Source organism: Triticum aestivum, chromosome 3A (genome assembly GCF_018294505.1).
Source record: "Triticum aestivum cultivar Chinese Spring chromosome 3A, IWGSC CS RefSeq v2.1, whole genome shotgun sequence".
Taxonomy (NCBI): domain Eukaryota; kingdom Viridiplantae; phylum Streptophyta; class Magnoliopsida; order Poales; family Poaceae; genus Triticum; species Triticum aestivum.
This window is the reverse complement of record NC_057800.1, coordinates 11150169-11173511: the sequence shown is the minus strand read 5'-3', so window position 1 is coordinate 11173511 and position 23343 is coordinate 11150169. Positions and strand designations below refer to the sequence as shown.

The following is a 23343-nucleotide window of genomic DNA, read 5'->3' as shown; positions in this document are numbered from 1 at the left end:
ATATTATACCGGGGCAGGCCCATCGGTCAGGATGCCCTTGAATGGGTTGACCTTAGGGGCCAAGATGCTTGCCGATAGGCTAGGCCCTTCGCTCAGTTAGAGGCCTAACTTCTGAACGGTCATCATCTTGGCGCACAAGCAAGGAACCCCTAGACCAACTTTGAAGGGAGGTCAATAGGGAAACATGTAAACTCTAGCTCCCGCCCCATTTATAAGGAAGGGCTAGAGGTAGATTGAGATCTATTTGATTCATCATCAACACCTCGGCAGTTATTATTGCTACCACTTGAGCACTGCGTTGGTTTTCCTTTGAAGAGGAAAGGGCGGTGCAGTAAAGCAGCGTAAGTATTTCCCTCAGTTTTTAAGAACTAAGGTATCAATCCAGTAGGAGACCACGTGCGAGTCACCTCGTAACTACACACACACAAATAAGAACCTCACAACCAATGCGATAAAGGGGTTGTCAATCCCTTCATGGCCACTTGCAAGAGTGAGATCTGATAGAGATGATAATAATAAGATAAGTATTTTTGGTATTTTTATGATATAACACTAGTAGAAAAAGGGCCTGTTGTCCCGGTTCCTGAACCGGGACTAAAGGGTCGGTACTAATGCCCTGTCCCTTTAGTCCCGGTTCAATCCAGAACCGGGACAGATGGGCCTCCACGTGGCCTGTGCGCGGAGCCCAGGCAGGAGGGCCTTTGGTCCTGGTTGGTGGCACCTACCGGGACCAATAGGCATCCACGCGTCAGCATTTCTGTGGCTGGGGTTTTTGTTTTTTTAAGGGGGGAGGGGTTTGGGGGTTTTGGGGGGTCAATTTAGGTGTTTCATATAATGTGTTAGCTAGCTATAATTAATAGAGAGAAATGTCCTCTCTTATGTTCGTGCTTGGTCGACGCTACGTACTATACATACGTATAGAGAGGACTAGACACGCTAGCTAGCTAGTAAGCAAACGAAGGAAATAGAAGATCGTCATGAACATATATGCATACAGAGAGAAGTGATATCGACCACCTCTCCTTCTCCGAGAGATTGGTCGAACAACAAGTTCTCATATATCTATCCGACACTACCGGCTACATATATACAATAATTATCTCTTACAAATATAATCTCCTAACATACGGACTCATGGTCCACATAGTATTCTCCGTCTTCAGCGATCATGTGGTCAAGAAAGAATGCCGCCAATTCCTCTTGAATTGCTCGCATGCGAGCTGGTGCTAGGAGTTCATCCCGCTTCCGAAACATCTAATTTGAAGAAGGGGGTCAATACATATATATATATGAACGAATGAAACTCAATACAAATGATGGTAATAAAATAAAATTGTGAATGTTGTTATTTACGTACTTCATATTGTTCGTCAGAGTAGCCCCGCTCACAGGTCGTGTGGCGGATGGACTCGCAAACATAGTATATATCCATAGAAATCACTCCCTTGTTCCTGCCACAACCACTTTATAAGAAATAGAGGTTAATCAAACTGATAAGCAAGAATGCCAAATGGTATTGATGAAACTAGTGCTTGAATCAATAGGAGATGCGCGGAACATGCTACTATAGTACTTACGTTGGGGTGTCTAAATTGCAGCTTCTTCGGGAGTCCTGGAGCTTTTTGGTGAATTTTTTCCAAACCCTGCCAGACAAAGAAAACAATTACTTGATATACCTGGAAATGAACAAAGTTGCTGATATGGTGGATAATGATCGATTTAACTTACTTCTCGAGCATTTGAGTCATGTCCGCATAGTCCTGGGGATCTTTTTGTCTTGAGTCTAAGATGGTTACTAGTCCCTGCTCAAGCTTAATCTCTAGGAGAATATAGTGAAAACTGCACACGCATGCATAACTCATCAATTACATTACTATAACCTTGACTAATATATAAGGGGAACCGAATACGCACAAGATAGTAACACTCACTTGAAGTTGTAAGGAAATAGTATTATGTCTTTGTTTTCATTTATTACCAACGATCATAGCAAGTTGGCCTCGGTATCTGCGGCATGAAATTTAACCTCAGTTGCATCTATGAGATATGTGTTAATGAACCCAATATCACCGACTTGTCTTTTCTTCAATTCGGCGATCTTCAATCTGCATAATATAGTGAGGATAATTATAAATACATGCAATAAAGAGCTGAGCTATATAGAGAGACTTAATGACAGAAGTAGTACTACTTACAAATAGTAGCTGGTGACCGTTGCTTTATCGAGGGCCAATTGATTGAAAAACCGAAAGAACTCCTCAAATGGAACAGGCAAAAGTTCAATTCCAACAAGGTCATGCTCCTTTTTAACTCTCACATACAAAGTACTCCTCCCCCCAGACTCTCTGCAGATTTTCAAGTACCAATCATGCAATCTTCGCATCATCGTTGATAGAGATCTGTCATCTTTGACGAGAGGCTTCCCGTACTTGTATCTTTGTATCCGCACCTCCATGAAATCATAATGTACATCGTCGGGCAGGTAATCGCCAAGATTGCTATAACCGGGCACCATCCCCGGATCATTAGCGACGATGTCGCTAGGCACCTTGAGCGGGGGGCACGATTGCTTCGCTTGTTCGCCGAGCTGGGCAATTTGTTTCCCAGCTCGTCGTTCTTTCAGCCTTTGATCACTGACAGTACTTCCCGACTGCTCCGCTTCGGCAAATTCCTTTCCAATAATGCGCTCATAGTTTCCTTTCGGCGGAGACTTGGGTGGTTTTGTCAGGGCAGCCAGAGTGCGCTTCGCTTTCACCGGATCTACCTTCTCCTCCGGAGGTGGATGTTTCTTTGCTTTCACCCCTTCAAAGAAGTTCCTCACTTCTTCTCGTGTGATCTCGGCGTTCTGCTCCGGGGTCCTCTCGTATGGTATCTTCTTCAGAGTCTTCAGAGAAGGACCGAATCTGTATGTCCTCCCTCCTCTGGTTGTACTGCTAGACGCCGGCAGAGCAGACGGAGCGGTTGTCTTCTTTACTTGCTTACGAGGCGGAGGAGAAGGACTACGACGCGCCGGAGCAGCGGCAGGTCTCTTCCGCCCTTGCTGACGAGGCGGAGAAGGAGGAGGCTGGCTGCTCGAGCGCGCCGGCGCAGGCGGGGAAGGAGGCGGAGTGCCGCCACGCGCCGGAGAAGGAGCCGGCCGAGTGCCCTAATCGTCACTCGCCGGAGGAAGAGGCGGTGGAGGAGGTGGAGTGCGCTGACTCGCTGGAGGAGAAGGAGGAGGCGGAGGCGTCCGGTTCAGAAGGTTGATGAGCTCCTTCCCCCATTGGCATGGAGTCTTCAGAGCAGAACCCAGCCGAGTCTCCCCTTCACCGGTAGGGTGGTCAAGCTGGAGGTCCTCAAATCCCTCCGTTATTTCATCCACCATCACCCTAGCATATCCTTCTGGAATCGGCCGGCAGTGAAAAGTTGCGCTGGGTTCAGTGGGAAAAACAGAGCCAACAGCCGCCTTGACCTTCATATTAATCCATTGCGTCATAAGGTGGCAATTTTGAGACTCCATGATAGCATCCACGGGATAGCTAGCAGGAGCCGTCAAGACATGCTCCGGCTGAAGCAGCTCGGTGGAAGCCACGCTGCTTCTCCGCTGAGATGGCGGGGTAGCTTCGGGGGAAGCTTTGGCAGTTCGTTTGCTGCGATTTGCTTCTCGTTCCTCTATCGCTTGTATACTTGCTTGCAGCGCCTGCATTTGGGTCTGCTGCACTTTTTTCCTCCTCTCCTGGCATTTGTAACCGCCTGCGTCCGGAAACCCAACCTTCCACGGAATGGAGCCTGGCGTGCCACGTGTCCGTCCAGGGTGCTCAGGATTCCCGAGGGCCATTGTGAGCTCGTCGTTCTCTCTATCTGGAACGAACGTCCCTTGCTGCGCTGCTTTGATATACTGCTGAAGCTTCTTGACTGGTATGTCCATTTGATCGTTCGTCCAAATGCACTTCCCTGATACAGGGTCCAAGGTTCCGCCAGCCCCGAAGAACCATGTCCGGCAACGGTCTGGCCAGTTAATTGTCTCTGGTTCGATCCCTTTATCAGCCAGATCATTCTCAGTCTTGGCCCACTTAAGCCGGGCTACGAGGTAGCCACTTGACCCTGTGCGATGGTGATGCTTCTTATTCGCAGCATTTTGCTTGTTTGTTGCCGACATCTTCTTACTCTTTTCCGATGTCTTGTGGGCCACAAATGCGGGCCAGTGATCTCTGATCTTCTCATATCTGCCCTTGAATTCTGGTGTCTCATTATTTTCGACAAACTTATTCAGCTCTTTCTTCCACCTCCTGAATAGTTCTGCCATCCTCTTAAGAGCAAAAGACTTGATTAATTGCTCTTTAACTGGCTTCTCCGGATCATCCTCTTGCGGTAGGGTGAAATTTGACTTCAGCTCAGTCCAAAGATCATTTTTCTACATATCATTGACATAAGACACCTCAGGGTCTTCTGTAGCCGGCTTTAACCATTACTGGATGCTGATCGGGATCTTGTCCCTAACCAAAACCCCGCACTGAGCAACAAATGCGCTCTTTGTCCGGAGGGGTTCAATCGGTTGGCCGTCGGGCGCGATTGCTATGATCTTAAACTTTTCATCCGAGCTCAACTTTTTCTTCGGGCCTCGTCTCTTTACCGAAGTTGTGCTCGATCCGGAGGGCTAGAAAAAAGAACAAAGACTTAATTAATATGTGTACATACCAAAACAATGAATGCATCAATTAGCTACTCAGCAGAAGCTTAACTAATATATATAACTGGCCGGACTCGGTTCGGTCACCGGAGACGTCATCACAGTCTCCTTCTTGCACCGACATTGGGTCACCGGAGCCGTCCTCACGGTCTCCTTCTTGCACCGGCATTAGGTCACCAGAGCCATCATAATCATAGCCAGCTGCTTCCAGACCATCAGTGTCGTTGAGAAACAACGAGCAGACGGCATCACTTCCTTGTGCGATTATGTCCCCCAACAACTCTTCTTGTACTTCGTCTCAAGCGGTGTCCATAGTTTGTACAAATATTTACAACATGGAAATTATTATTCAAACATGATAGATGGATATATTAGTGGCAAACATAGAACTAATATTAATTAATGGCCTCGACGCTGCTTCTCTAGGGTTTGGGGTGGCCTCGACAACGCTTCAAGGATAAAAAAAGAAGAAGAAGAAGAAAAAGAGGAGAAGAAAGAATAGAGGAGTTTACTCCTCTATTCTTTCTTCTCCTCTTTTTTTCTTCTTCTTCCTCTTTTTTTTATCGGGGACGAGGGTCGTTGAGGGTCAGCGAGCGGTAGAGGAAACCCTAAATAGCAAGTATCGTGGGTGTGAGATACATGTGGCCGTCGATGTCGAACACTACATCCACGTCCCACAAGTGACGTGGGCGTCGAAGCCCGCGTCACTTGTGGAACGTGGATGTAGTGTCCGACACCGACGGCCACATGTATCTCACACCGACGATACTTGCTATTTAGGGTTTCCTCTACCGCTCGGCGACCCTCGACGACCCTCGTTCCCGATAAAAAAAAAGAGGAGTTCTTCTCCTCTATTCTTTCTTCTCCTCTTTTTTTCTTCCTCTTCTTTTTTTATCCTCTTCTTCCTCTCATGTTCGACGACCCTCGACCCCTCGGCGACCCTAGACCCCCTATCGACCCTTGACCCTTCAGAGACCGTCGACCCCCTCTCGACCCTCGACCCCTCGGCGACCCTCGACGACCCTCGTTCCCGATAAAAAAGAGGAAAAAAATAGGAGACGAAAGAAAAGAGGAGAAGAACTCCTCTATTCTTTGTTCTCCTATTTTTTTTCTTCCTCTTCTTTTTTTTATCCTCTTCATCCTCTCATGTTCGACGACCCTTGACCCCTCGGTGACCCTAGGCCCCCTCTCGACCCTCGACCCCTCGGCGACCGTCGACCCCCTCTCGACCCTTGACCCCTCTGCGACCCTCAACGACCCTCGTTCCCGATAAAAAAAAGAGGAAGAAGAATAAAAAAAGAGGAGAAGAAAGAATAGAGGAGAAGAACTCCTCTTTTTTTTCTTCCTCTTCTTTTTTATCCTCTTCTTCCTCTACCACTCGGCGACCCTCGACGACCATCGTTCCCGATAAAAAAAAGAGGAAGAAGAAGAAAAAAAGAGGAGAAGAAAGAATAGAGGAGTAAAGAAAAAAATAGGAGAAGAAAGAATAGAGGAGAAGAACTCCTCTATTCTTTCTTCTCCTCTTTTTTTTCTTCTTCCTCTTCTTTTTTATCCCCTTCTTCCTCTCATGTTCGACGACCCTCGACCCCGATAACATTTTTTTCCCCGATAACATTTTTTTCTCCGAGAGAGTTAGTGTTCCCGAGTGAACCGGAGGGGGACATTGGTCATACCGGATTCGTCATATTTTCTACGAATGTTCTATATACATACATCCATCGATATCATTCCATACATACATAGACATCTACATTATATATGAACAAAAAAATATCAAAATTCATCATACATACATCTACAGTATATATGAACAAAAATTATAAACTTTCTCCCCAACTCATACATACATACATACATACATATATTTTGCAAAGGAGCTATATTTTGCAAAGGAGCGGGGGGGAAGGAAGGACGCGGGAGGATGGGGCGGTAGCTACCTCTCCTGGCGGGATCGGGGAGGAGACGCGGGCGGCCGGCATCGGGGGCGACGGCGATGAGGACGGGCTCGGGGTCGGTGAGGGCGAGGGCGACGGCGGGGCGCGCTCGGGGGCGGCGGACGGGCTCGGGGGTGCAGGGGGTGCTCGGGGGCGGCGGACGGGCGGCCGGCGACGACGGCCTGGCAGGGCGCGCTCGGGGGCGGCGGACGGGCTCGGGGGCGCAGGGGGGTGCGGTAGGGCACGCTCGGGGGCGGCGGACGGCAACGGCGTGGGCGGCGGACGGCGTCGGCGTGGGCTCGGGGGCGGGGCAGGGGCAACGGCGGCAACGGCGAGGCGCAGAGGGGCAGCCTGGCGGCGTCGTCGGGGCGGGATCGAAGAACTGAACCAAAATTTTCACAAGTGTTGTATATATAGACCGAGCATTGGTCCCGGTTCATGGCTCAAACCGGGACCAATGCCCCCTTTAGTCCCGGTTGGTGCCACCAACCGGGACCAAAGGCCTCTTTTCAGCAGCGGCCTTTTGGTCCCGATTGGTAGCACCAACCGGGACTAAAGGGGGGCATTGGTCACGGTTTGTGCACGAACCGTGACCAATGCCCCCTTTAGTCCCGGTTGCTGGCACCAACCGGGACCAAAGGCCTTGTGCTGCCCCGCGCCAAAACTTTAGTCCCACCTCGCTAGCTGAGAGAGCTCGAGACTGGTTTATAAGCGCTACTGCGCCTTCCCTCTCGAGCTCCTCTCAAATGCAGGCTTTCGGGCCTAACCCTGCGATGTGTGCCTGTGGGCCTACTGGGCCTCCTGCGGGCCTGAATCCTGGCCCATGGTAGGGTTTCTAGTCGTATTCAGGCCGTGGGGGCCCAGTAGGTGGCACTTTTTTTTTCTTTGTTGCTTTATTTATTTTATTTTTTTCTACTTACAACAAAATACTTATTGTTGCTATTTTTTCCAGTTTTTTTGTTTTGTTTTCTGCATTATTTATTTTCTTTTGTTTTTTGCTTTATATTTTAATTCTTTTTTTCTTTTAGTTTTAGAAAATTATGAACTTTCTGTTAGTGCCATTAGTTTTCAAATTTGAAAACACTTTTTTAGTTTTTTTGTTTTCTTTGTTGCTTTATTTATTTTATTTTGTTTCTACTTACAACAAAATACTTATTGTTGCTATTTTTTCCAGTTTTTTTGTTTTGTTTTCTGCATTATTTATTTTCTTTTGTTTTTTGCTTTATTTTTTATTCTTTTTGCTTTTTGTTTCTGAAAAATTATAAACTTTCTGTTAGTGCCATTAGTTTTCAAATTTGAAAACACTTTTTTAGTTTTTTTGTTTTATTTGTTGCTTTATTTATTTTATTTTATTTCTATTTACAAAAAAATACTTATTGTTGCTATTTTTTGTTTTCCAGATTTTTTGTTTTGTTTTCTACATTATTTATTTTCTTTTGTTTTTTGCTTTATTTTTTATTTCTTTTTGCTTTTAGGTCAGCAAAATTATAAACTTTCTGTTAATGCCATTAGTTTTAGAAAAATTATAAACTTTTTGTTAGTGCCATTAGTTTTCAAATTTGAATAGTTAAAATTTGAATTCTTTGAAATTTGTGTGAATCACAAGTTTGTGATTAACTTTACTAAAAAAATGAACATAGATGCACCTATAGAGAAAATTCGACCTAAATTCATAGTTTTCAAATGAACTCTGAAAAAGTTGGCATAGCATACTCGTGTGTTACAAAGTTGGCATGGTAACATCATAAGAGTTGCGAGAGAAAGTCTTCACTTTTTCTTCGCTTGTGTCATTTGCTTATTGCGTCGTAACCATGGATAATCTTCATCGTTTATCAGGATGCTTGGGTCAGCCTTGACATTGAAGGGAGGAATTTCATGAAACTTTTCATAATCTTCAGACATGTATGTCTTGCCGTCCACTCCCAGGATGTCCCTTTTTCCTGAAAGAACTATGTGGCGCTTCGGCTCATCGTATGATGTATTCGCTTCCTTATCTTTTCTTTTTCTCGGTTTGGTAGACATGTCCTTCACGTAGATAACCTGTGCCACATCATTGGCTAGGACGAACGGTTCGTCAGTGTACCCAAGATTTTTCAGATCCACTGTTGTCATTCCATACTTTGGGTCTACCTGTACCCTGCCACCTAACAGATTGACCCATTTGCACTTAAACAAAGGGACCTTAAAATCAGGTCCGTAGTCAAGTTCCCATATGTCCACTATGTAACCATAATATGTGTCCTTTCCGCTCTCGGTTGCTGCATCAAAGCGGACACCGCTGTTTTGGTTGGTGCTCTTTTGATCTTGGGCGATCGTGTAAAATGTATTCACATTTATCTCGTATCCTTTGTAAGTCAATACAGTCAAAGATGGTCCCCTGGACAACAAGTACAACTCATCACAAACAGTATTGTCACCTCTGAGACATGTTTCCAACCAACTGCTGAAAGTCCTGATGTGTTCACATGTAATCCAGTCGTCGCACTGCTCCGGGTGTTTGGAGCGCAGACTGTTCTTGTGTTCATCGACATACGGGGTCACCAAGGTAGAGTTCTGTAGAACTGTGTAGTGTGCTTGAGACCAAGAATATCCGTCCCTGCATATTATTGAGTCACTTCCAAGAGTGCCTTTTCCAGTCAGTCTCCCCTCATACCGCGATTTAGGGAGACCCATCTTCTTAAGGCCAGGAATGAAGTCAACACAAAACCCGATAACATCCTTTGTTTGATGGCCCATGGAGATGCTTCCTTCTGGCCTAGCGCAGTTACGGACATATTTCTTTAGGACTCCCATGAACCTCTCAAAGGGGAACATATTGTGTAGAAATACGGGCCCCAAGATGACAATCTCATCGACTAGATGAACTAGGACGTGCGTCATGATATTGAAGAAGGATGGTGGGAACACCAGCTCGAAACTGACAAGACATTGCGCCAAATCACTCCTTAGCCTTGGTTTGATTTCTGGATCGATCACCTTCTGAGAGATTGCATTGAGAAATGCACATAGCTTCACAATGGCTAATCGGACGTTTTCCGGTAGAAGCCCCCTCAATGCAACCGGAAGCAGTTGCGTCATAATCACGTGGCAGTCATGAGACTTTAGGTTCTGAAACTTTTTCTCTGGCATATTTATTATTCCCTTTATATTCGATGAGAAGCCAGTCGTGACCTTCATACTGAGCAAGCATTCAAAGAAGATTTATTTCTCTTCTTTCGTAAGAGCTTAGCTGGCAGGACCTTTATACTGCTTCGGTGGCATGCCGTCTTTTTCGTGCAAACATTGCATGTCCTCCCGTGCCTTAGGTGTATCTTTTGTCTTCCCATACACTCCCAAGAAGCCTAGCAGGTTCACGCAAAGGTTCTTCGTCATGTGCATCACGTCGATTGAAGAGCGGACCTCCAGGTCTTTCCAGTAGGGTAGGTCCCAAAATATAGATTTCTTCTTCCACATGGGTGCATGTCCCTCAGCGTCATTCGGAACAGCTAGTCCACCGGGACCCTTTTCAAAGATTATGTGTAAATCATTGACCATAGCAAGTACGTGATCACCGGTACGCATGGCGGGCTTCTTCCGGTGATCTGCCTCGCCTTTGAAATGCTTGCCTTTCTTTCGACATTGATGGTTGGTCGGAAGAAATCGACGATGGCCCAGGTACACATTCTTCCTGCATTTTTCCAGGTATATACTTTCAGTGTCATCTAAACAATGCGTGCATGTGTGGTATCCTTTGTTTGTCTGTCCTGAAAGGTTGCTGAGAGCGGGCCAATCGTTGATGGTCATGAACAGCAACGCCTTTAGGTTAAATTCCTCCTGTCTGTGCTCATCCCACGTACGTACACTGTTTCCATTCCACAGCTGTAAAAGTTCTTCAACTAATGGCCTTAGGTACACATCAATGTCGTTGCCGGGTTGCTTAGAGCCTTGGATGAGAACTGGCATCATAATGAACTTCGGCTTCATGCACATCCAAGGAGGAAGGTTATACATACATAGAGTCACGGGCCAGGTGCTGTGATTGCTGCTCTGCTCCCCGAAAGGATTAATGCCATTCGCGCTTAAAGCAAACCATACATTCCTTGGGTCATTTGCAAACTCATCCCAGTACTTTCTCTCGATTTTTCTCCACTGCGACCCGTCAGCGGGTGCTCTCAACTTTCCATCTTTCTTTCGATTCTCACTGTGCCATCGCATCAACTTGGCATGCTCTTCGTTTCTGAACAGACGTTTCAACCGTGGTATTATAGGAGCATACCACATCACCTTCGCAGGAATCCTCTTCCTGGGGGGCTCGCCGTCAACATCACCAGGGTCATCTCGTCTGATCTTATACCGCAATGCACCGCATACCGGGCATGCGTTCAGATCCTTGTATGCACCGCAGTAGAGGATGCAGTCATTAGGGCATGCATGTATCTTCTCCACCTCCAATCCTAGAGGGCATACGACCTTCTTTGCTGCATATGTACTACCGGGCAATTCGTTATCCTTTGGAAGCTTCTTCTTCAATATTTTCAGTAGCTTCTCAAATCCTTTGTCAGCCACAGCATTCTCTGCCTTCCACTGCAGCAATCAGTACGGTACCGAGCTTTGTGTTGCCATCTTCGCAATGGGGGTACAACCCTTTTTTCTGATCCTCTAACATGCGATCAAACTTCAGCTTCTCCTTTTGACTTTCGCATTGCGTCCTTGCATCGACAATGACCCGGCGGAGATCATCATCATCGGGCACATCGTCTGGTTCCTCTTGATCTTCAGCAGCTTCACCCGTTGCAGCATCATTGGCCGCATCGTCTGGTTCCTCTTGATCTTCACCAGCTCCCCCCGTTGCAGCATCACCGTATTCAGGGGGCACATAGTTGTCATCGTACTCTTCTTCTTCGCCGTCTTCCATCATAACCCCTATTTCTCCGTGCCTCGTCCAAACATTATAGTGTGGCATGAAACCCTTGTAAAGCAGGTGGGAGTGAAGGATTTTCCGGTTAGAGTAAGACCTCGTATTCCCACATTCAGTGCATGGACAACACATAAAACCATTCTGCTTGTTTGCCTCAGCCGCATCGAGAAACTCATGCACGCCCTTAATGTACTCGGAGGTGTGTCTGTCACTGTACATCCATTGTCGTTTCATCTGCGTGCATTATATATAATTAAGTGTCCAACTTAATAGAAGTTCATCATCACATTAAAACCAAAGTGCATACATAGTTCTCATCTAACAACATATAGCTCTCCAGAGCATCTAATTAATTAAACCATACATTGAAACTATGTAAAACATTTCAATGTGAAAACAAATGCGATCATAATCGCAACCAAGGTAACAATTGATCCGATGGCATAATGATACCAAGCCTCGGTATGAATGGCATATTTTCTAATCTTTCTAATCTTCAAGTGCATTGCATCCATCTTGATCTTGTGATCATTGACGACATCCGCAACATGCAACTCCAATATCATCTTTTCCTCCTCAATTTTTTTTATTTTTTCCTTCAACAAATTGTTTTCTTCTTCAACTAAATTTAACCTCTCGACAATAGGGTCGGTTGGCATTTCCGATTCACATACATCCTACATAAATAAAATCTATGTCACGTTGGTCGGCATAATTTTCATAAACAATAAATGAACCAATAGTTATAAAGATAATATATATACCACATCCGAATCATAGACAGGACGAGGGCCGACGGGGGCGGATACCAAAACCATCGCACTATATAAGATGCAATAATAAAAGTAAGAAAATAATACAAGTATCTATATAAACATACAAGTAAAAATATTTTTCCTTTCAGAAAGAAGATAATAACAAGAGGCTCACCACGGTGGTGCCGGCGATGAGCTCGGCGCGGGTGATCGACGGCGGTGAAGACGGGGACGGGGCGTGACGGACCGCTAAACCTAGACAAATATTGTGGGAAATGGAGCTTGGAGGTCGAGCTTGGAGAGGAGAAAGCTTAAGTAGTGTGGCTCGGGCATTCCATCGAACACCTTGTGTGCATAGGAGGTGAGCTAGAGCACCACCAAGCCCTCTCCCCCTCGTCCAGAAAAAAAATAGAGCAGTGTGCTCTGCACTTACGCGAGGGGGTATATATAGGCACCTCATTGGTCCCGGTTGGTGCATGAACCAGGACTAAAGGGGAGCCTTTGGTCCCGGTTCAAGCCACCAACCGGGACCAATGGTGGTGGACCAGGAGCGAGGCCCATTGGTCCCGGTTCGTCCCACCAACCGGGACCAAAAGGTCCAGATGAACCGGGACCAATGGCCCACGTGGCCCGGCCGGCCCCCTGGGCTCACGAACCGGGTCCAATGCCCCCATTGGTCCCGGTTCTGGACTGAACCGGGACTAATGGGCTGACCCGGCCTGGACCAAAGCCTTGTTTTCTACTAGTGTAGATTGAAAGTAAAGATTGCAAAATAAAATAGATTGGAAACTTATATGATGGAGAATAGACCCGGGGGCCATAGGTTTCACTAGTGGCTTCTCTCAAGATAGCATAAGTATTACGGTGGGTGAACAAATTACTGTCGAGCAATTGATAGAAAAGCGAATAATTATGAGAATATCTAGGTATGATCATGTATATAGGCATCACGTCCATGACAAGTAGACCGACTCCTGCCTGCATCTACTACTATTACTCCACACATCGACCGTTATCCAGCATGCATCTAGAGTATTAAGTTCATAAGAACAGAGTAACGCCTTAAGCAAGATGACATGGTGTAGAGGGATAAACTCATGCAATATGATATAAACCCCAACTTTTTATCCTCGATGGAAACAATACAATATGTGTCGTTTCCCTTTCTGTCACTGGGATCGATCACCACAAGATTGAACCCAAAGCTAAGCACTTCTCCCATTGCAAGAAAGATCAATCTAGTAGGCCAAACCAAACTGATAATTCAAAGAGACTTCCAAAGATAAACCAATCATACATAAAAGAATTCAGAGAAGATTCAAATATTGTTCATAGATAATCTGGATCATAAACCCACAATTCATCGGATCTCGACAAACACACCGCAAAAAGAAGAGTTACATCGAATAGATCTCCAAGAGAATCGAGGAGAACTTTGTATTAAGATCCAAAGATAGAGAAGAAGCCTTCTAGCTACTAGCTATGGACCCGAAGGTCTGAAATAAACTACTCACACATCATCGAAAGGGCCATGGAGTTGATGTAGATGCCCTCCGTGATCAATGCCCTCTCCGGCGGAGCTCCAGAAAAGGCCCCAAGATGGGATCTCTTGGGTACAGAAGGTTGCGGCGGTGGAAATAGGGTTTCGTGGTGCTCCTGGATGTTTGCGGGGTATATGGATATATATATATATATATAGGAGGAAGAAGTAGGTCGGTGGAGCAACGAGGGGCCCACGAGGGTGGAGGGCGCGCCCAAGGGTGTGGGCGCGCCCCCTGCCTTGGGGCCTCCTCGATTGTTTCTTGACATCCACTCCAAGTCTCCTGGATCACGTTTGTTCCAAAAATAACGCTCCCGAAGGTTTCATTCCGTTTGGACTCCATTTGATATTCCTTTTCGGCGAAACACTAAAATAGGCAAAAAAACAGCAATTTGGGCTGGGCCTCCGGTTAATAGGTTAGTCCCAAAAATAATATAAAAGTGTAAAAATAAGCCCATTAACATCCAAAATAGATAATATAATAGCATGGAACAATAAAAAAATTATAGATACGTTGGACACGTATCAAGCATCCCCAAGCTTAATTCCTGCTCGTCCTCGTGTAGGTAAATGATAAAAACAGAATTTTTCATGTCGAATGCTTCCTAACATATTTCTAAATGTAATTTTTCTTTATTGTGGCATGAATGTTCAGATCCGAAAGATTCAAGATAAAGGTTTAATATTGACATAGAAATAATAATACTTCAAGCATACTAACTAAGCAATCATGTCTTCTCAAAATAGCATGGCCAAAGAAAGTTATCCCTACAAAATCATATATTCTGGCTATGCTCTATCTTCATCACACAAAATATTAAATCATGCACAACCCCGATGACAAGCCAAGCAATTGTTTCATACTTTTGATGTTCTCAACCTTTTTCAATCTTCACGCAATATATGAGCATGATCCATGGATATAGCACTATGGTGGAATAGAATGGTGTTTGTGGAGAAGAAAAAAAAGGAGAAGATAGTATCACATCAACTAGGCGTATCAAACGGGCTATGGAGATACCCATTAATAGATATCAATGTGATTGAGTAGGGATTTCCATGCAACGGATGCACTGAAGCTATAAGTGTATGAAAGCTCAACAAAAGAAACTAAGTGTGTGTGCATCCAACTTGCTTGCTCACAAAGACCTAGGGCAATTTGAGGAAGCCCATCATTGGAATATACAAGCCAAGTTCTATAATGCAAAATTCCCACTAGTTTGTGAAAGTGACAACATAAGAGACTCTCTATCATGAAGATCATGGTGCTACTTTGAAGCACAAGTGTGGAAAAAGGATAGTAACATTGTCCCTTCTCTCTTTTTCTCTCATTTCTTTTTTTCTTTTTTGGGCCTTTTTCTTTCTTTCTTTTTGGCCTCTTTTCTCTTTTTCTCCTTGTTTTTATTTTTCGTCCTGAGTCTCATCCCGACTTGTGGGGGAATCATAGTCTCCATCATCCTTTCCTCACTGGGACAATGCTCTAATAATGATGATCATCACACTTCTTTTTACTTACAACTCAAGAATTACAACTCAATACTTAGAACAAAATATGACTCTATGTGAATGCCTCAGGCGGTGTACCGGGATATGCAATGAATCAAGAGTGACATGTATGAAAGAATTATGAACGGTGGCTTTGCCACAAATATGATGTCAACTACATGATCATGCAAAGCAATATGACAATGATGAAGCGTGTCATAGTAAACGGAACGGTGAAAAGTTGCATGGCAATATATCTCGGAATGGCTATGGAAATGCCATAATAGGTAGGTATGGTGGCTGTTTTGAGGAAGGTATATGGTGGGTTTATGGTACCGGCGAAAGTTGTGCAGTACTAGAGAGGCTAGCAATTGTGGAAGGGTGAGGGTGCGTATAATCCATGGACTCAACATTAGTCATAAAGAACTCACATACTTATTGCAAAAATCTATTAGTTATCGAAATAAAGTACTATGCGCATGCTCCTAGGGGATAGATTGGTAGGAAAAACCATCGCTTGTCCCCGGCCGCCACTCATAAGGAAGGCGATCAATAAATAAATCATGCTTCGACTTCATCACATAATGGTTCACCATATGTGCATGCTACGGGAATCACAAACTTCAACACAAGTATTTCTCAAATTCACAACTACTCAACTAGCATGACTTTAATATCACCATCTCCATATCTCAAAACAATTATCAAGTATCAAACTTTTCTTAGTATTCAATGCACTTATATGAAAGTTTTTTTATGCCTAAAAGCAAATTGCCATTTTGTTCTAAAGGACTCTCAAAATAATATAAGTGAAGCATGAGAGATCAATTATTTCTATAAAATTAAACCACCACCGTGCTCTAAAAGATATAAGTGAAGCACTAGAGCAAAAACTATATAGCTCAAAAGATATAAATGAAGCACATAGAGTATTCTAGTAAATTCTAATTCATGTGTGTCACTCTCAAAAGGTGTGTACAGCAAGGATGATTGTGGTAAACTAAAAAGCAAAGACTCAAATCATACAAGATGCTCCAAGCAAAACACATATCATGTGGCGAATAAAAATATAGCTCCAAGTAAAGTTACCGATGAACGAAGACAAAAGAGGGGATGCCTTCCGGGGCATCCCCAAGCTTAGGCTTCTTGGTGTCCTCGTATTTTACCTTGGGGTTCCATTGTAATCCCCAAACTTAGGCTCTTTCCCCTCCTTGTTCCATAATCCATCAAATCTTTACCCAAAACATGAAAACTTCACAACACAAAACTTAACAAGAAAATCTCGTGAGCTCCGTTAGCGAAAGAAAACAAAACACCACTTCAAGGTACTGTAATGAACTCATTCTTTATTTATATTGGTGTTAAACCTATTGTATTCCAACTTCTCTATGGTTTACAAACTCTTTTACTAGCCATAGATTCATCAAAATAAGCAAACAACACACGAAAAACAGAATCTGTCAAAAACAGAACAGTCTGTAGTAATATGTAACTAACGCAAACTTATGGAACCCCAAAAATTCTAGAATAAATTGCTGGACGTGAGGAATTTATCTATTAATCATCTGCAAAAATAATTAACTAAATATCACTCTCCAATAAAAAATGGCAGCAATTCTCGTGAGCGCTAAAGTTTCTGTTTTTTACAGCAAGATCAAAAAGACTTTCACCAAGTCTTCCCAACGGTTCTACTTGGCACACACACTAATTAAACACAAAAAACACAACCAAAAAATAGGATAGATAAATTATTCATTACTAAACAGGAGCAAAAAGCAAGGAATAAAAATAAAATTGGGTTGCCTCCCAACAAGCGCTATCGTTTAACGTCCCTACCTTGGCATAAAAGCAAGGATAGATCTAGGTATTGTCATCTTTGGTATGCAATCCATAAGTGGATCTCATAATAGATTCATAAGGTAATTTAATTTTCTTTCTAGGAAAGTGTTCCATGCCCTTCCTTAACGGAAATTGGAATCTAATATTCCCTTCCTTCATATCAATAATTGCACCAGTCGTTCTAAGGAAAGGTCTACCAAGAATAATAGGACATGAAGGATTGCAATCTATATCAAGAACATAGAAACCTATGGGCACATAGTTCCTATTTGCAACAATAAGAACATCATTAGTTCTTCCCATAGGTTTCTTAATGGTGGAATCCGCAAGGTGCAAGTTTATAGAACAATCATCAAATTCATGGAAACCTAGCAAATCACACAAAGTTTTTGGAATCGTGAAAACACTAGCACCCAAATCACACAAAGCGTAGACATCATGATCTTTAATTTTAATTTTAATTGTAGGTTCCCATTCATCATAAAGTTTTCTAGGGATAGAAACTTCCAACTCAAACTTTTCTTCGTAAGATTGCATCAAAGCATCAACGATATGTTTAGTAAAAGCTTTATTTTGACTATAAGCATGTGGAGAATTTAGCACAGATTGCAACAAGGAAATACAATCTATCAAAGAGAAATTATCATAATTAAATCCCTTGAGATCCAAGATATTGGGTTTGTTGCTATCTAAAGTTTTAACCTCTTCAATCCCACTTTTAACAATTTTTGCATCAAGATCTAAAAACTCCGAATTTTTGGGATGCCTTCTAACTAAAGTTGACTCATCTCTAGTCCCATCATTATCAAGATTCATATTGAAAAACAAATATTTAATAGGGGACACATCAATTACTTTTAGATCTTCATCCTTATTATCATGAAAACTAGAAGAACACACTTTCACAAAGCAATCTTGCTTAGCACGCATCCTAGCGGTTCTTTCTTTGCACTCGTCAATGGAAATTCTCATGGCTTTGAGAGACTCATTGATATCATGCTTAGGTGAATAGATCTAAGTTTCAAAGAATCAACATCAAGAGAAATTCTATCCACGTTCCTAGCCAACTCATCAATCTTAAGCAATTTTTCTTCAATCAAAGCATTGAAACTCTTTTGCGAATTAATAAATTCTTTAATACTAGATTCAAAATCAGAGGGCATATTATTATAGTTTCCATAATAATTGTTGTAGGAATTTCCATAATTATTAGAGGAATTACTAGGAAACGACCTAGGATTAAAATTACCTCTATATGTGTCGTTACCAAAATTGTTCCTACCAACAAAATTCACATCCATAGATTCATTATTATTCTCAATCAAAGTATACAAAGGCATATCATTAGGATCAGTAGGAGCACTCTTATTAGCAAACAATTTCGTAAGTTCATCCATCTTTCCACTCAAAACATTAATCTCTTCAATTGCATGAACTTTTTTACTAGTAGATCTTTCATTATACCATTGAGAATAATTAACCATAATATTATCTAGGAGTTTGGTAGCTTCTCCTAAGGTGATTTCCATAAAAGTGCCTCCCGCGGCCGAATCTAAAAGATTTCTAGAAATAGATTTCAATCCGGCATAAAAAATTTGTATAATCATCCTCTCCCAAGCTTCTGCAACATGTTCATGATCAAGTTGCTTAAAATTCATAATATCGTTTCTAAGAGAGATGATCTTAGCGGTCGGAAAATACTTAGAGATAAAAGCATCTTTGCACTTATTCCATGAATCAATACTATTTTTAGGCAAAGACAAAAACCAAGCTTTAGCACGATCTCTAAGCGAAAATGGAAATTGCTTAAGTTTTACAATATCGTTTTCCACATCTTTATTCTTTTGCATTTCACACAAATCAACAAGGTTGTTTAGATGGGTAGCGACATCTTCACTAGGAAGGCCAGAAAACAGATCTTTCATGACAAGATTCAGCAAAGCAGTATTAATTTCACAAGATTCAGCATCGCTAAGAGGAGCAATCCGAGTGCTAATAAAATCATTATTGTTGGTATTGGCAAAGTCACACAATTTAGTATTATCTTGAGCCATCGTGACAACCAAGCAATCCAACACACAAGCAAACAAGAAACGGGCAAAAGAGGCAAATTGAAAAAGAGAAGGGGGACGGAAAGAGAGGGCGAATAAAACGGCGCCAGAAATCCTTCTTGACTTGGTGTAGATCTCCCCGGCAACGGCGCCAGAAATCCTTCTTGCTACCTCTTGAGCACTGCGTTGGTTTTCCCTTGAAGAGAAAAGGGTGGTGCAGTAAAGCAGCATAAGTATTTCCCTCAGTTTTTGAGAACTAAGGTATCAATCCAGTAGGAGACCACGCGCGAGTCACCTCGTACCTACACACACAAATAAGAACCTCGCAACCAATGCGATAAAGGGGTTGTCAATCCCTTCACGGCCACTTGCAAGAGTGAGATCTGATAGAGATGATAATAATAAGATAAGTATTTTTGGTATTTTTATGATATATATTGAAAGTAAAGATTGCAAAATAAAATAGCTAGATTGGAAATTTATATGATGGAGAATAGACCCGGGGGCCATAGGTTTCACTAGTGGCTTCTCTCAAGATAGCATAAGTATTACGGTGGGTGAACAAATTACTGTCGAGCAATTGATAGAAAAGCGAATAATTATGAGAATATCTAGGTATGATCATGTATATAGGCATCACGTTCGTGACAAGTAGCCCGACTCTTGCCTGCATCTACTACTATTACTCCACACATCGACCGCTATCCAGCATGCATCTAGAGTATTAAGTTCATAAGAACAGAGTAACGCCTTAAGCAAGATGACATGATGTAGAGGGATAAACTCATGCAATATGATATAAACCCCATCTTTTTATCCTCGATGGCAACAATACAATACGTGTCGTTTCCCTTTCTGTCACTGGGATCGACCACCGCAAGATTGAACCCAAAGCTAAGCACTTCTCCCATTGCAAGAAAGATCAATCTAGTAGGCCAAACCAAACTGATAATTCGAAGAGACTTGCAAAGATAAACCAATCATACATAAAACAATTCAGAGAAGATTCAAATATTGTTCATAGATAATATGGATCATAAACCCACAAATCATCGGATCTCGACAAACACACCGCAAAAAGAAGAGTTACATCGAATAGATGTCCAATAGAATCGAGGAAAACTTTGTATTGAGATCCAAAGAGAGAGAAGAAGCCATCTAGCTACTAGCTATGGACCCGAAGGTCTGAAATAAACTACTGATGTCTACTACACAACCTTCTTCTTGTAGATGTTGTTGGCCCTCCAAGTGCAGAGGTTTGTAGAATAGTAGCAAATTTCCCTCAAGTGGATGACCTAAGGTTTATCAATCTGTAGGAGGCGTAGGATGAAGATGGTCTCTCTCAAGCAACCCTGCAACCAAATAACAAAGAGTCTCTTGTGTCCCCAACACACCCAATACAATGGTAAATTGTATATGTGCACTAGTTCGGCGAAGAGATAGTGATACAAGTGGTATATGGATGGTAGATAAAGGTTTTTGTAATCTGAAAAATATAAAAACAGCAAGGTAACTAATGGTAAAAATGAGCACAAACGGTATTGCAATGCGTTGAAACAAGGCCTAGGATTCATACTTTCACTAGTGCAAGTTCTCTCAACAATAATAACATAATTGGATCACATAACTATCCCTCAACATGCAACAAAGAGTCACTCCAAAGTCACTAATAGCGGAGAACAAACGAAGAGATTATGGTAGGGTATGAAACGACCTCAAAGTTGTCCTTTCTGCTCTTAAGGCCTTAACTTTCTTGTTTGTGCTTGCAGTTCTTGCACCAGACCAGTCAGAAGGGCGCCATCATCAACCTGATTGTCTTTCTTTCTCATGCGGCCCTTTCAGAAACATATCATCTCCATTTCGTCAGGCAAGTGATCCACCTGGGTGCGGCTATCAATCTTATGAGCTGGTTTGCGGTGATACAAAGGCTACAATTCACATCGACAACGTGACATACTATGTCTCTGCCATCAACGACAGTGGTTCTTACTTCTGGGTAGTCGATGCCGACATGGATTTATACAGCAGCTGCCCTCTACCTCGATGGAATCGGCCTCCCTCTTCCTTCCGGGTAGTCGATGACGACATGGAAGTCGAATTGGACCCCCTTTCACGTAGGCAGTCTTGCTTTCTTAAATGTTCTCGGCAAGTAAAGGACAATGGTATGTACATGCCTGTTGCTTGCCTTAGCAGTAATGATACTTATGTTTACGTGTTAACTGGTTATGGATATTGTTCTATGGAGTATCTCGAGCCTTCTTGTGGGTACCTGGCCATGGCTCCTTGGCCTTGTCACAGTCCATTTTGTTGGGACTACGAGCCGCTCGAAAATGCAAGTTATGTAGATGTTGTGAAATCCATGAGGATTGGATTTGCCATTAAATTCCCTTTCAGGAAGAGCAGAAGCATCAAAGAGTGCCTAATACTCCAGTTTCGGTGAGTTCAGAATTTTTGATATATCTGTATAGAGTGGTACTATTTGTTGCCTGTATATGTGATTTTGATATATCTTATCCCAAAACCGTTGAGCCCCTCTTTCATTCCTTTTATGTCTCGTTGGACGGTATTGCAGCGACTTGTCACAAGTGTGTAGTGAAGACGCCAGCAGTTGTGTTCAGCAAATTCTTATGGTCGATGGATATTTCTGGTACTGCTCACTGCGTGCAACTGGATTTGGTGATTATGCCTCATCAGTCATACCATTCATCTTCTGGTCTGTCAAGTGGATTGCTGGTAATTCGGAATGTTCTGCTCTTAATTGAAGTTTCTTCATCATCACATCTATGCATGTGTGTACCCACCCACCAAACCTATATAAACTTGTTTATACAGTGCTATGCAGATTTGTGTTGGCACCACTGGTTGCATTGATCTTCCTCGCCCACAAGTATTGGAAAACGAGGATCACAATCGATGCTGTCGAGAAGTTCCTCCGAATACAACAAATGCTAGGTCCAATGACGTATGCCTACACTGACATCACATCAATAACAAGCCATTTCAGAGATAAGCTGGGTCAGGGAGGCTACGGGTCTGTGTTCAAGGGTGTGCTATTGCCGGGCAATGTTCATGTTGCTGTCAAGATGCTAGAGGGCAATCCTAACTGCAATGGAGAAGATTTCATCAATGAAGTCTCCACCATCGGTAGGATCGATCACGTAAATGTGGTGCGTCTCATGGGATTCTTCTCAGAGGAAATGAGGAGAGCACTGGTTTACGAGTACATGCCTCAAGGTTCTCTGGACAAGTACATCTTCTCAGCTAAGAAGAGTTTCTCCTGGGACAAGCTCGCCGAGATAGCTTTGGGCATTGCCAGGGGGATCGACTACCTTCATCAGGGTTGTGACATGCAGATTCTGCACTTCGACATCAAGCCACACAACATCCTTCTCGACAACAATTTTGTCCCCAAAGTTGCTGATTTTGGCCTCGCCAAACTATACCCAAGGGACAAGAGTTTTGTGCCATCAAGAGCCCTACGTGGAACTATTGGGTACATATAGCTCCTGAGATGATATCACGGAGCTTTGGCATCATATCGAGCAAGTCTGATGTTTACAGCTTTGGGATGATGCTTCTGGAGATGGCTGGAGGAAGAAGGAACGCCAATCCGAACACAGCAAATTCGAGCCAAGCGTACTATCCGTCATGGGTATATGACCGGCTAACTCAACAAGACCATGTGGGTGAGATTTCTGCTCATGTTGATACTGAGATTCATGAGTTGGAGAGGAAGTTGTGCATCATCGGACTATGGTGCATCCAGATGAAATCTCATGATAGGCCGACGATGAGCGAGGTTATAGAGATGCCGGAAGGAGGCGTCGGTACCTTGCAGATGCCCTCGAGGCCGTTCTTCTATGACGAAGGGTATGTTCATACCGAGGATACTTACCATTTGTCGTCCGAGCTAACTGAAATCTCGGAGGACATGAGTGAAAATATTGATGTGTGATGTAATGCACGAGATGATGCACTCTCGTAAAAAAATGAAGTAATGGTTGTATAGTTGTACTGAGTCCTATGTACTTCGAGCCAGAAGCATGTAATAGCTAGCAGAGTAGCAGTACTACCACTGCTTTGTCTCTTACATATGATATTTTGCTCAAACCTTTGTGCTGGGGACTCCAGTTTCCCTCATAAGAACACTTGCCATGGATTTCATGAAAAAGA

The 23343-nt window shown here is 43.2% G+C and overlaps 1 pseudogene; it reads left to right on the top strand.

The window, feature by feature from the left end:
- Positions 1 to 31: 31 nt before the first annotated feature.
- LOC123056593 (G-type lectin S-receptor-like serine/threonine-protein kinase SD2-5) lies at positions 32 to 23125 on the top strand (annotated as a pseudogene).
- Positions 23126 to 23343: the final 218 nt, after the last annotated feature.